Genomic DNA, 13,624 nt, shown 5'->3' on the forward strand with positions numbered 1-13,624 from the left:
AGGCAGCTAGTTATCATCACTCACCACCATATCTTGGTCTACGTTTTTAACCAATGAACAGTGGCATTGACTTAATATTATAACGCACATACTGCTGAAAGAGTGATCACAGCTGGTGGGGCAGGAATCAAACCTGCGACTCTCAGATCACATGTCGAGCGCCCTAACTATCAGACCATGTCGAGCCTTGATATTAGATGGAAATCAAGCTGCAAATGCTGTTTACGAAAAACTTTGTTTTAATTTTTAAATTTTGAAATAAAGTGTATGTTCACATTATTACTTTAAAATGTTTAAATTTAGTTCAAACATTCCCAGTCAACTGACGGGTATTTCATCTTATAACTTACAAGTTTCAACTTATAAATGCAACGCTAAATAGGCTCGATTTGATTAGACGTTAATAGCACTAATATTATTAATACTATAGTAATAGCGATATTGTGATTAAAAATACTCAAATAGTAATTACAGGCACATTCCGCACAACAACAACTAGGAACTAACTTTTGATTTTAGTACTACTATAGACTTACTGATTGTATTACTAATTAAAAGTAAAAGTAGTTGTAGTACTACTAGTATTGCTTAATAACTAAGTTATACATGCAGTTAAGTTACATTACAATTTAGTTACAACTTTTGTGTGCTAAAATGTACAAAAACATTACATATTATTATAACTCCTAACGAGCGCGTTGATTTCAATGTACACTGAAAAGTGTTATAATCTATGTGCTTTCTTAAGAAATTTAAATGCTAAATTTACCGTTTATATAAGTACGCTAGTTACGTTACCCACTCAACTTCAACAATTTCTTTCGTGTTACTTTTCGCGGGTATAACGGTACGCCTGCGCACTAAACAAATATACCTCAGGAACAAAATAGGTTGCGTTGAAAAATAATAAGATATTCAGCTAAGTCTGCAATAAATAAATATTTCATTACAAATTTACTATTGAAGTATAAAGATAACCTAAATTAGGAGTAGAGTGTTACTCAGTGTGTGATACTTAGAATTTATATAAATATAACAGTATTGTATATTGTTGGTTTTATGTTCGTGTAATTATTTCGCAGGGTATGGATGAATCTTCACCACAATTTATAAATAGGCTTGTTAGGGTCATGCGAGAGTACATACAAATTTAAGTATGTTTTATCACTAATTTGTCCACTAATAATTGATTGTTTGTTTTAATTTTGTGCAATACTACACGAGGGCTATCTGCGTTGAAAAATAAGTTAATTTAATATGTTAACAGCGTAAAACGAGAAGGAATGCTACTAGTCATCACCACCCACTGCCAACTCTTGGACTACTCTTTTACCAACAAATAGTGGGATTGATCGTACATTATAACGCCCCCACGGTTGTAAAGGTGAACCAGCGACCCTCAGATTATGAGTCGCATGCCTTAACCCACCTGGCCATACCAGGCCTTCGTTGGTGCCATACTGTTTGATTAACTCGCAGTTCCTAAGAAGTGCAAAAATGTCATAGACTGAGATTTATTTGCTTTGGGGTTGTTTGTTTTTTCTTGTTATTTTTATCATTGTTTCAAACCAAGTTTTTAACAAGAAAGATTTAAATTGATAAATGTAACACAATTCATACTTTCTTTAATGTGTTTTTAATAAACAGAAATGTGTTGTAGAAGCTGAAAATTAATTATATTTTACCCTTTCGTAACTAATAAAAATACATCGTTATCCAGCAACGTTTGTTACTTGTATTTTTTTATTGTAGAAGAGATGTTCTGCGCTTGGTAAGAGAATGTAAATAATCATAAATATCATTGTTTCAAATTAGGATGACATACTACAGTGATATTTCTGTGGGCTTATATTTACTGAGCCATTCTTCTGTGTATTATTGCTATAAGCCAGCAAGCAGTGGTTCAAAGTGCTTGTTACAGATAGCTGTCTCTAGTGCTTGTGCTAATATTGAATAATGATTCTATTGGTCACATTCGAGTCAAGACGTTTAACACTTGTGTCGACACAACATGTGTGACATCCAGAGAAAAAGCTGGTCCAAATATAATATACTTCAGCAGAGAATTTTTAGTTTTCTCCTACAAAAAGTATCCCTACAAATCATTAGGTGGAATGATGACACCCGTATATACTCGTAGCCATTTACTACTTCACAAAAAGGACCAACATGGATACTTCAGTTTGGAGTATGTGATAATATTCACACGTATCAGGGAGTTATATTTTACAGCAACTTGTCCTGCTGTTGTGTAAAGTGTTGCGTGTAATGAAAATGTGCACTTAACCTTATCATTTCAAGTCTGTTAGTTTAGTAGAGTGAATAAAACAGACAGCGTATGTTTGCTAAGTTCGATAGTCCCAAATGAAGTTTTTATCCCTGTAAAAATTACATATAGTTGCTGCAATTCGTAGATATAATTGTATCCATCAAAACTGCAATCACTGTAGTTTCGAAAAAGTACGTTGCAGAATAAATCAAGCCTGAACATAAGTGTGTTACAAAGATCGTCAGTTTTTTCTGAAAGAAAATGGTCAAATGCAAATTTCTGATTGAACACTCTTTTAATACAGCAAGTTTTGTCAGAACTAGAGAAATACAGTCGAATATCTATGAAAGGCTCAAACGCCTGTTCGTTCTTGCCAGGACATCTACAACACAGTTTGGTTTAACTTTAATACCACGGTGAATGTATAATGAGGCCAGGCCATTCAATCGATCTTCAGTGGTGGTATTTCTCAAATACGTTTTGAGTCTGCTGAAAGTTGAAAACGAACGCTCCACTGAGCTCATTGACACAAGCAGCGTGGCAAATACTTTCAACAGTCCAGAAATGACTGAGAACATTGCACATTACATATGCATCTGTGACATTTTTTGGTCTGTTGTTCGCAAGTGAGTTGTATCAAACCCTAAGGTCACCTACTGCAGCTAGTGAAGTGCTGTCAATGTCAGCCTTGTACATGTTGACCAACTCTTTAATTTGGTCACATTGTTGTGCTGTAGGTTCTGACCGTTCTGTGGTAGATCCTGATGGTAGTAGACACATGAAGTTTGTAAGGAGAGTTTTGTGACTGAACAGACGATCACATATTTGTGAAAGAAAGTGATCAGCAAATGGTACAAATACAACAATATGAAAGTACTCCTCAGGGCTAGTGGTTTGTGAGTTAGCACGGTACATCTGTCTTTTAGCCTGCCTTAACATTATGATGTCAATTTGAAGCTCACTACACGGAGTTTGAGCCTCACAGAAAATGTTAAATTCATTCACAGTATTATTTCTGAGTGAACGGATTTAATCTTCCATTATTTTTGCGTGATGCATCGCAGCACCTAAATCAATGTTCTGTTGTTGCAGTAAGTTGCGCAGAGGTAAACTAAGGAAAACAATTTAGCAATGGTAAGTAGAGTGATGATGAATTCTGGCTGTGTTATAGAACACAACAATTGATTGGCTTGCGTGGCAGAATCTCTTTCTTGCCAACTTGATATGGTCTCAAGGACATCTGCAACTGCATGGATTAATTCTAGAAAGACAATGACTGAGTCATGCCTCTCAACCCAACGGGTGGGGCAGAAACCTTTCAAACTTTTGTTTTCGATTCAGGTGCTTTATTCTCCACTGAAAGAGCCAAAATGTGTTTTTGTTTTGGTGTATTGAGAAAGTTTTCAATGCTAGAAATTACTCCCATGCAATTTCGCACAGGAACTTCTTTACAAGCATCAGAAATTGCCAAGTTTAGGGAATGGGAACTGCAGTGTACATAGGGTGCAAGTGGGAATTTATCAGTTATGTGTCTTTGGACACCATTGAATTTCCCACTTATAGAGGTAGCACCGTCGTACCCTTGTCCTCGCAGCTATGCCATGTCAATACTATATTTTGTCATATTGGTTATTATAACATCAGCCTAGTTTCTGCCTGTCACATCATAAACAGGTATAAATTGCAAAAAATCTTCTCTCATTGCAACAGAGTTGTCATTGGCATGCAAATATCTAACACACAGCGAGAACTGTTGAATGCCTGAAATATCTGTTGTTTCATCAGCTAATATTAAAAAACACTTTGCAGCATTAACCCTGTTGACCAAAGTATAAAGAACATGAGTATTACAGACATTGATGATTTCATTTTGAATTTGAGGACTCAGATTCGTAGCATTCCTCTTTGTACTCTTAAGGCTTGCTGAAAGCTTGACATCACCCTTTGCCCTGTAGCGCAAATTTTCCCGAAAATTCCCATCATTATTGATGGGCCCCTCATCAGTTTCACCAACAAACATTGGACCAGAATCATATTTTCCTCTCAAAGCTAAACCCTGCCTCCCACACAGCAATACAATATCAATAATAGGCATTAAATATTGCTGGTTCTGTTCAATTTTTTACTTGTAAGTTGCATCAAGATGCAAGTGCACAGATGAACTTGTGTTTACGACCTGTAGAAAACTGTTAGCTTTTTCTTTGCTGTCTTGGTGGTACTGTTTCAATTCATGTGCCTTAAAGTCTTCAACAGCCTTCTTCCAGTTTGTGTATGGAAATGTCACTAGTTGTCCCAATTTCTGGCTTCCAACACCAGCACTATCAGGAGCAAAAAGACAGCAGTACTTGCAGAAAGCACCCTTTGCATGTTAACTGTAGAGTAGCCATCTCCTCATTATATTAATTTTTTATTAAAAATCATGCAAACACTTTGCATCGTTGGCTTTCACAGTGGAGATGACTACTCTACAATCTCATCAATCTGCTGCAGCCAATCAGGTTGAATCAGAATTGTCAACTGAATTGTCAGAGTCATCATCGTGGCCTTCTACCTGTGCTACCACAACCAGTCTCATGAATGGATTTAAAGAACCCATGCAATGTCTTTTGCTTTTTCAGGCTTGACATAGTGAATGCTTGTTTATCGCAACTTCTGTTTGTCAACGTCACATTCACAGTACCAGTATATTCACTATAGATGGCGCCAATGGTACTAGGTTAGTGCCATGGTGCTGCCAGCCTGCCACGGTGCCACCCACTGTTTATTTGTGAAGTTAATTCTTGAAATCCAGGGAATCTGAACATACACTGTCCATAACATTTGAATACAGATTATAGACACTATATATATATTTTATATGTTGATGACAGGACTCTAGGCCTACTTTGCTGGGCCTGATAACTTTAAGTTATATATTATACATATAGACCTAGACATTTATTTATGATTAATACAATAAGACAAACACCTCAGTATGCCATTCTGAAATTTGCCAAAAAGGTGGTCTCAGAATGCATAATTCAGGCTTTTCTTTTAAGTTTTTATTTAAAAATTTCCCGGGGGCATGCCCCCCCCTAGCATGGTTTCGCACCTGCGACGCTTGCATCAAGCACTCAAACTAAAAACAAAACCCCAACAGCCATTTCTGGCTATGCCCCTGTATTTATCTGTTTTAGAAATTTCTTGCAAATCTATAATAAAGGCTATCTATCTGGGTTTAGTTATCGCCCAATTTTGAAAAAAAAAAAAAAACAGACTAAATGAAAAGGCAGCTAGTCAACATCATTACCGCCAACTCTCGGACTACTCTTCTCTGGCTTAATGCAGATACAACTTGGATGAGATCTTGGATTCACAGTTTGAGCACACTAATCACTACGCTACGCTCAGCCCAGGATTGTGTCAAGACAATTCTTATGATTAGATTAACATTATTTTGTGGTAACCCACAGACTTACGTTATACGTTATATTTTCAGGGTAAATTAACTTTTTATTTATACTGACGTCTGAAACCTTCTATATCATTTTTCCATTAAAAAAGCATAAAGGGTTGAAACAACGTAGAAGCTCTACCACTCACACACAACCTTTATGGAATGTGCACTACAGTACATACCCTTGTCGGAAACAGTGATTAGAGCAAATGTAGTAACTGCCATATATTGTTTGCAAGGTCATTAACAAACTACAAGAATTCCTGTATTAAAATATTGGAATATTCTGCTTAATGTTTTCAATTATTACACTAAAGACATATTCTTCTGCAAGATTTAAAATAATAAAACACTAGCAGTTTAAACTGACACCTCCTATGTCCTCCATCTCTTAGAGGTTTTCTAGGCCTCAAACTTTAAGAATTACCCATCTAATGCCTAAGTCACTCATCTTTAATTTTCAAAATCTCATCCTTAGACGCAGCAAGACACCATTGGAAATAATGCAAACACTTCACTTACAACTAAGCTCCAAAAGCCTAACAAAGAAATACGAAATTCAACTTAGTTTAAAACTATAATGGATCCAATCTCCTTACTATTATCCTTAATATTCTCAACTTCAATAGGATATGTCACACTTTACATATAGAGCCATCCCTCCCCTCTCTTTACTACTTTGTCCTTATTACATAACCCATAAACATGTACTTCAAAGAAAATTCTGTCATTAAAATAATCAACATTTAACCATGTTTTAGTTATTCCCATTATATCAAAATTTGCTATTTCTACCAGTGCCCTAAGGTCAATTTTATTTTTCATACTTCCAGCATTACAACAGTAACAATTAAACCTATTCTTATATATACTTTTATACTGACTTCCTATGCTAAACCTTCGTCTCTATGTCAATTTTGTTTCATTTGGTTTATATTTGCCCTCATCACTATATAGTCTTACTTTAAAACTTCCCTTACAGCTGAGGTAATAATCCTTACATACTTACCAGATCCTTTCTTAGTTAGGAATAAGACACCCGTTCTCTCCTTTTACTGAATAAACCCCAAAAGTCCAACCACCTAACTTGCTCATCCTTAAAATCAAGTTCAGCTTAGCATTTAGCCCTAGTGTCCTACTCAAACGTTTATCTCCAAAACTAATTATTGGCAGTATCCCTGACACAATTAATTTATTATCTTTATCTTTAAATGCTTTTATCAACCCCTTATACTTATTTAATTAGCTCCTCTGACTTACACTTCCCTATTACGTTAGCACCTACGTTAACAACAAAGACTGCATCATTGCCGGTCCCCTTTATTATATCTTTTGCTCTGCCAGTTATGTCTTCCACTTGTGCTTCAGGGTAGCATAATTTAACTTCTTTTCGCTATTTGCCACACAGACTATTCTATCTACATGCTGTGTCGTGGAATCACCTATAACCATACCCCTATTTAAGTTAGTAATCCATATTCTTCTCTATTTCTCTTGTTTTCCTTGATTTCCAAGATATCAATACCTCAACAAATATTAGATTCAACTATCTTTTCATTCTGTAGGTTTTGACATTACTCAGACATAGCTGAAAATGTGTCTTTCTGTTAAATATTAAATCTGTTTAGAATAGGCATAGAAGTGGCTTAGAACCTGAAACACAACATGATTGACTATTGTGTTGATAGTTCATTTATTAATCAAGAATACAACCGCACACTTTTGTATCTACATTAGCATACACCAAGTATCTCTTAGTTCTGAAAAGGCTTGTATAACCATCAAACCTTCTGATAAAGATGTCTATTGTGCTAACCTTAAGCTAACTAATTCTGGGCTTTGTTAGTTTACTGGATACAGAGCACCAACAACTGTTTGTTCGAAACCCTTATATTTGTGAAACAAGGGGATGCAAATGTACATTTTATAGTCTTTATTGGGAAGATGTGGTAGTTCTGTTGGTTGTAGCTTACCAGTTCATAACCAGTGTAAGGCTCTTTAGTCTACCTGTGTAAAACAATATAGGGAGAGGTAACACTGGCACGAGGTACATCCACCACAGAATGCTTGAGAAGCATTACTTGTTCACTGATATCCAATATGGGTGCATAAGCTCCAGGAAGTATTTGCTGCTGAGTATCCCTTTCAATAAAACATGAACCTTCCATGATGCAAGCATCCCAGAAGTTTGGTGTACCTGATGTACAGCCACTACAGCTGCTACAGTAAGTGTTTTCCTTTTGTGTAATTTGCTCAAAGTCATGATTAGCTAAAACTTTGGATCCTCCCATCAATACTGTTTCTGTTGGAATATAGGTGGCTCTAACAATCAAGTGATTTTTGCACAATTTCTCTTGGTAGTCCTTCTATGAGCATACCAATGACGATATATTCCCAGATTTCACGGTATGTTATGCCTTCCTATATAAGTAAGAGAAACTGTTATGAATACCCAAAGAAGTTTACTGAGAAACTTCTTTTTGAAGCTTTCAACTCAGCCTTATGAATAGCTTGCTCTTTTATTGCACCAAATTTTGGCCCAACTCAGTTATGATTGTAGTGCATACACTCAACTGTTCCTCATTCAAGTGCTCAAGACTGAGAATCAAGTATTATACAACCTGTCATCAGGTTTTTTGTATATAGGAGTACCAACATTTGGTACCTCCTCCCGGAAAGCAGGATGGTGAGTAGAAAACTTATATTCCTGATCTGCACGACACCAGGATTTTACTTGGCCTATTTTGGTTCAAGCAGCTTACTTTACTGAGTCAAGGAGTTTTAATCTTTTCTATAGTTCATCACCCTCATCATAAGATAGCTCCAACTTGTCAGTGCCAAATGTTCTTGGCAGCTGGTATCTCTAAATTCAAGATAAAGAGGAACAAAATCGCTAATCAAAGAAAAAAAAGGACTGAATGCAATTCTTTCTGCAAAAAGCTTTTACAAACCTAGAATTGTAGAAAGAATTCTGTTAAATAACTCACAAACTGATTCACAAATATCGTCCATGGATGTGTCTCGAAGTCTGAATCCTGGAAGACAGTAACCAACCTAACTATAACATACAGAATCCACTTAAAGTATTCATCAGGTATCTCTGTTACATATCAAAGTCTATTTTACTTAATTTTGTGTTACTGCTGACCTGTAATTTACAAAAGATCAGTAGCTTCTATTCTCTTTGAATTGGGTTTTCAACTTTACATCTATAGCCTAACACAAGTATTGTGTGAACTGCTCCCTGTCCACGTGTCTTAATTATCAGCAGGGTCGTCAACACCAAGCGTAACAAATGCCTTGTTCTGTGTTTCAAGTAATACAATAATGAACTTTATATGTTTTGCTTTGGGCAGGTAACCAGTTTATTTGGTTTATCTATTGACCTAAATGCCTAAGAATTGTACCACTTAGTTCGTTAAAGGATTTACAAAAAGTTATCTTCTTAGCCTACTTTTATACCATTCTGATATAAAACTTGTTCTCTTAGGTCAACGCTTCCTGTGGTGCATGAAATATCTATATTCATAAGGTGCGAATGAGTGACGTTTCACTAACATTACGTCGGTGAAACAAAAAAGTGACAGAAGTTTCATGTCATGGAAACTAGTTTCAACACATTCATGTGTTCTCTTCAGTCTCACGTTGTATTCTAACAATAAAAAAGTGGTCATTATATGCCTACGTACCTCCTGGTATTGGAATTTCTTTAGAACACAGGAGGTCAGGAAGCTTTTAAGTTTAAAGCGCCCTTGGGAGGTGTTGATATTTCAACAATTTTTCTTTTTACGCAGTTACTACTTTTGTGTAAAATTCTTGTTGATTTGCAATCAGTTTGATGACCAGAATCTCTCAAAATACCATTGTTTTGATTTACATATTGTCTTTTTATATATACTATTCAAAAAAGAAACGCAAAAGGGATATTTTTGTTACTTTAAAGAGAAATATATGTAATAACGTTACAAGCTCAGAGTATGTGATGTTACACGTGTTAAGGCACTGATTGTCAGACCAAAATGACAATAAAAGTTGTGCACTTTGAAAACGGAGGAAAACATTGGATTTTTCGCCAAAACGCATTCGTGTCCAATAAATTTGTTTGGGAGATCTGTATGTTCTGCAACTGCATCTTGTGCAAAATCCCTATAAAAGTGACGGGTTCTCGGTTTCCATAGCTCAGAGTTAAGCCACCGACACGCAATACAGTTACGCCAAGACTGATTGAAGCACAATGCAACAACGCCATTGGTCGCTTGGAAGCAGGCGAATCTCGATCAGATGTTGCGAGAGTTGTGAATGTCCACCCAAGCACCATCACAAGGCTATGGAATCGTCACCAACAACATGGATCAACTTGTGACCGTCCACGATCTGGCAGACCTCGTGTGACCACGCCCGCACAAGATCGCTACATCCGGTTACGTCACCTTTGGGATAGGACCACCACTGCGACGTCTACTGCCTCAACCATATCAGGGCTGCGTAGGATTTCCGATCACACCGTACGAAATCGTCGACGAGATTCTTAGGCCCCATGTGCAACCCATCATGGTGAACGTCAACGACGTTTTTCAACATGACAACGCCCGTCCTCACACAGCCCAACTCACCACTGTCTTCTTGAGACACCACAACATCAACGTTCTTCCCTGGCCCTCCAGATCACCAGATTTAAACCCCATCAAACATCTTTGGGACGAGTTGGACCGACGTCTGCGACAGCGACAACCTCAACCGCAGACTCTACCTCAGCTTGCAGGCTGAGTGGACAGCCATTCCACAGGATGCGATTCGTCATCTCATCACTTCCACGGGCAGGAGATGCCAAGCAGTTATTGATGCTCACGGGGGCATACTCGTTATTGACGTTGAGTGACGTTAAACTTCAACTAGTGAGCGTGGACTTCGCCTTTGCAGACTTTGGATGTTCAGCAGTGAATGTGCAAAGTTTCACACATGTCATACAGAACTACCCGGAATAAACTTGTTAACAATATGTCTCAAATTTTGCCTTTGCGTTTTTTTTGAAGAGTATATTTTTTTAAAATCAGAAATTCTCTGGCCATCACTTCTTCCGGTTTCACCTACATATCCTTTCTCACAGGATTGGCAGAGTATAATGTAAACACATTGTTCTTTATACTCAGCTGTTTTTCTGTTTTAAGTTAGGTTCGTTTTTCATGTTGTTTGAATATTTGCGCGATCCTAAAGTTATCCTTCCTTAATACAGTTAGTGTTATATCGAATATAAGTTGTCTGATCTTTATTTTTATGAAACAAAGTTTTTCTTGCTATGAGATTACAATTTGTAATGAAACGTGGTGAAAAACGTAGTTATTTAAAAATAGTAAATATATTTTAAATCTCACATTCACGCGTTGTCGGTTGACATTTTATATGCTCTTTGAAGAAAAATGAAAACATAATAGATGTTTTGATCTGTTTATAATGACAAGAAAAAAAGTGAACATAATTTAAAGAATTTGTTGGTTTGGGGCATATTGAAAGACTGGTTCTGTTTGGCCTGGTTATCAAAATATCCAAGAAAGACAGTGGGTCATCCCTTTCCCATTCAACTATACATTTGTTAATCGGGTTTGTTTCCGAATGTCGCGCAAAGCGACACGAGGGCTATCTGCGATAGCCGTCCCTAATTTGGCAGTGTAAGACACCTAGTCATCACCACCCATCGCTAACTCTTTTACCAACGAATAGTGGTATTAACCGTCATATTAACCTGAAGATGACCTAAAAATATCGAAACGTTGTTCTGTACTTTATTTTTTATTAAAGTTTGAATACCTATACCAGCCATCTTGAGAATACATTTTTTTTACTTCAAGTGGGTTTCTCGTTATCACGAATATCATCATCATGTCGGAACTACGAAATTTTTTTAATGTTTATCTTTATGAAAGGAACTACTTTGGTTTCAAAACACTCCATAAAACGGTTACACAGTGTTGGAGACAAAGAATTTCCCTTGGCCATTCCGTATTTCTGATGTTATTAAGAAAGATAAGTACATTATTGTGTACACACATTTTGACAAAAATGTCGATGGGAACAGACAGATATTTTTAATTGAGGCATTTTCTTTTAATAAATTCTGTAGTTTCTTCAACTGGTACGCTTAACAACTTCCTGACCTCCTGTGTTCTGAAGGGAATTTCAAGATCAGGGGCGTTTAATGACCACTTGTTTCCTGCCAAAAGACTGAAGAGGAGGCACAAATGTGTCGAAACTGGTTTCTCCGATATCAGACTTCCGACAATTTGTTCCATTTACTGTGGTTTTTTCACTAATTGCTGTGCACCATATTGCGTTCTTTTTATTAACATTACGTCATTGTGAGCCCCATAAATGCTCAATAAGCAACGTGACAAAACGTTATTGCTCTGCAAGAAAATCCAATAAGATACGCCTCGCCGAATTCTTATTGGAATATAATACGCTATTATAACGCGTTGTTAAAAGCTAACGTTTTGATATTGTTATAAGTCGAGTATTCTATTTCATTGATATACATTTACGTTGTTACTGTATATACATTATTCTCATAAAAACATCAGCATGGTTTCTTTCATTGGATCACCCTGTTCAACTACAGCTGTCTCAATTTCATCATATAATGCAATTTCTAACGTATTGAGAGTGAAAGTAATTCATTCACTGTACTTTATAAGTGGTGTCTGCTTAAATGTATTTCAACTTCATTGCTTAATAAGCATTCTCCATCAGTATTATTATCCTTCGAAAAAAGTTTGTTGTGGCTAGCTCTTTCACTTACATAATAGTACTATTATTTTGTAATATTCATTCAATCTTTTGCTTAGGGGAATAGATATGGTCTACTGGCTAACATGATGGGTTACAGATACAAGTTTTGCCTTGGTTCCACTGAACAAATAATTGTGCTTCCAGCTGCAGGTGTATCATAAAAGTCTCAGTTAATCCAAAGAACCAAGCAAAACCCATGTGGTGGTAGTTGTTTTTAGCTTGCTGCCTTTTCTCTGACAAGTAGTTTGAAACTAGAGATGGCTATAGCTGAACCGAATGCTGTTCTGATCTGACCACTTAGATCACATGTACATAAAATGCTACTCAATTTCTTTTTAGATTTCATAACATCACATAACAATACTTTTACTAAGAAACTGAATAAAGAATGTAGTGTTTTAAAACCAATAAACTTAATATTGTCGTATTACAAATACAACTGTTTATATACTGTTATCTAATTTTATGTCAGTGCTTGTTTCAAAGATATGCAAAATAAGAAAGTAAAGAACAAAGAAACAAAACAATATTTCTTAAATGCCGTAAGAAATCCAGCATTTTTAAAACTGCAATATTTAATTCTTTTCTACCACTTGTATGTTCACAATATCATTGACCCAAAAGAAAATTTGTGAATAATTTAAAACTAAAATATTGATATAGTGCATAGGGACCTCATTGATAATTATAACGTTAACATGCATTTATGCACACAAAATATTTACAATTGCAAGTCTTTGTTTAAAAGTAGTGTTCAAAGAAAAGATTTATTACAGTAAATTGTGAAACTGTGCTTCACATTCACAGTTTTAGATATTATAAAATATTTTATGTACTGCACTACGTAGTTTTAAATACAAAGTAAAAGTAGGTGATGTTTAGTGTAATGTACTTGAATTACTCTTGCAAACAATTCGAACACCTGAAGTCACTACTCCTTTATTTAATTCAAGTATGATGAAATAAGTGGATTTTGAAAATAAAATTCTAATACTTGAATATATTTAACATGCTATACATGCATTAATGAGAAGCAAATACTCTACAACAATAACATTGAAAGTTCTGTGATAACAATTAATGTGTTCCACTTTTTTCAAATTACTGTTTAATGCTTTGAAAATAAAACTCAAACC

At 35.9% G+C, this 13,624-nt stretch overlaps 1 protein-coding gene across 2 annotated transcripts in view; it reads right to left on the reverse strand.

The window, feature by feature from the left end:
- The window catches only part of LOC143249458 (disks large-associated protein 5-like), a 29,633-nt gene extending 28,775 nt beyond the window's left edge, over nucleotides 1-858 (reverse strand). The window contains exon 1 of one of the 2 annotated variants that reach the window (XM_076499339.1): nucleotides 770-858. The gene's annotated coding sequence lies outside the window, so the exon portion shown is untranslated. Of the gene's footprint in view, nucleotides 1-671; nucleotides 745-769 lie in introns of those variants that run through there. The other variant, XM_076499350.1, reaches the window with a different exon arrangement.
- Nucleotides 859-13,624: the final 12,766 nt, after the last annotated feature.

This window comes from Tachypleus tridentatus, chromosome 1 (assembly GCF_004210375.1).
Source record: "Tachypleus tridentatus isolate NWPU-2018 chromosome 1, ASM421037v1, whole genome shotgun sequence".
NCBI lineage: Eukaryota > Metazoa > Arthropoda > Merostomata > Xiphosura > Limulidae > Tachypleus > Tachypleus tridentatus.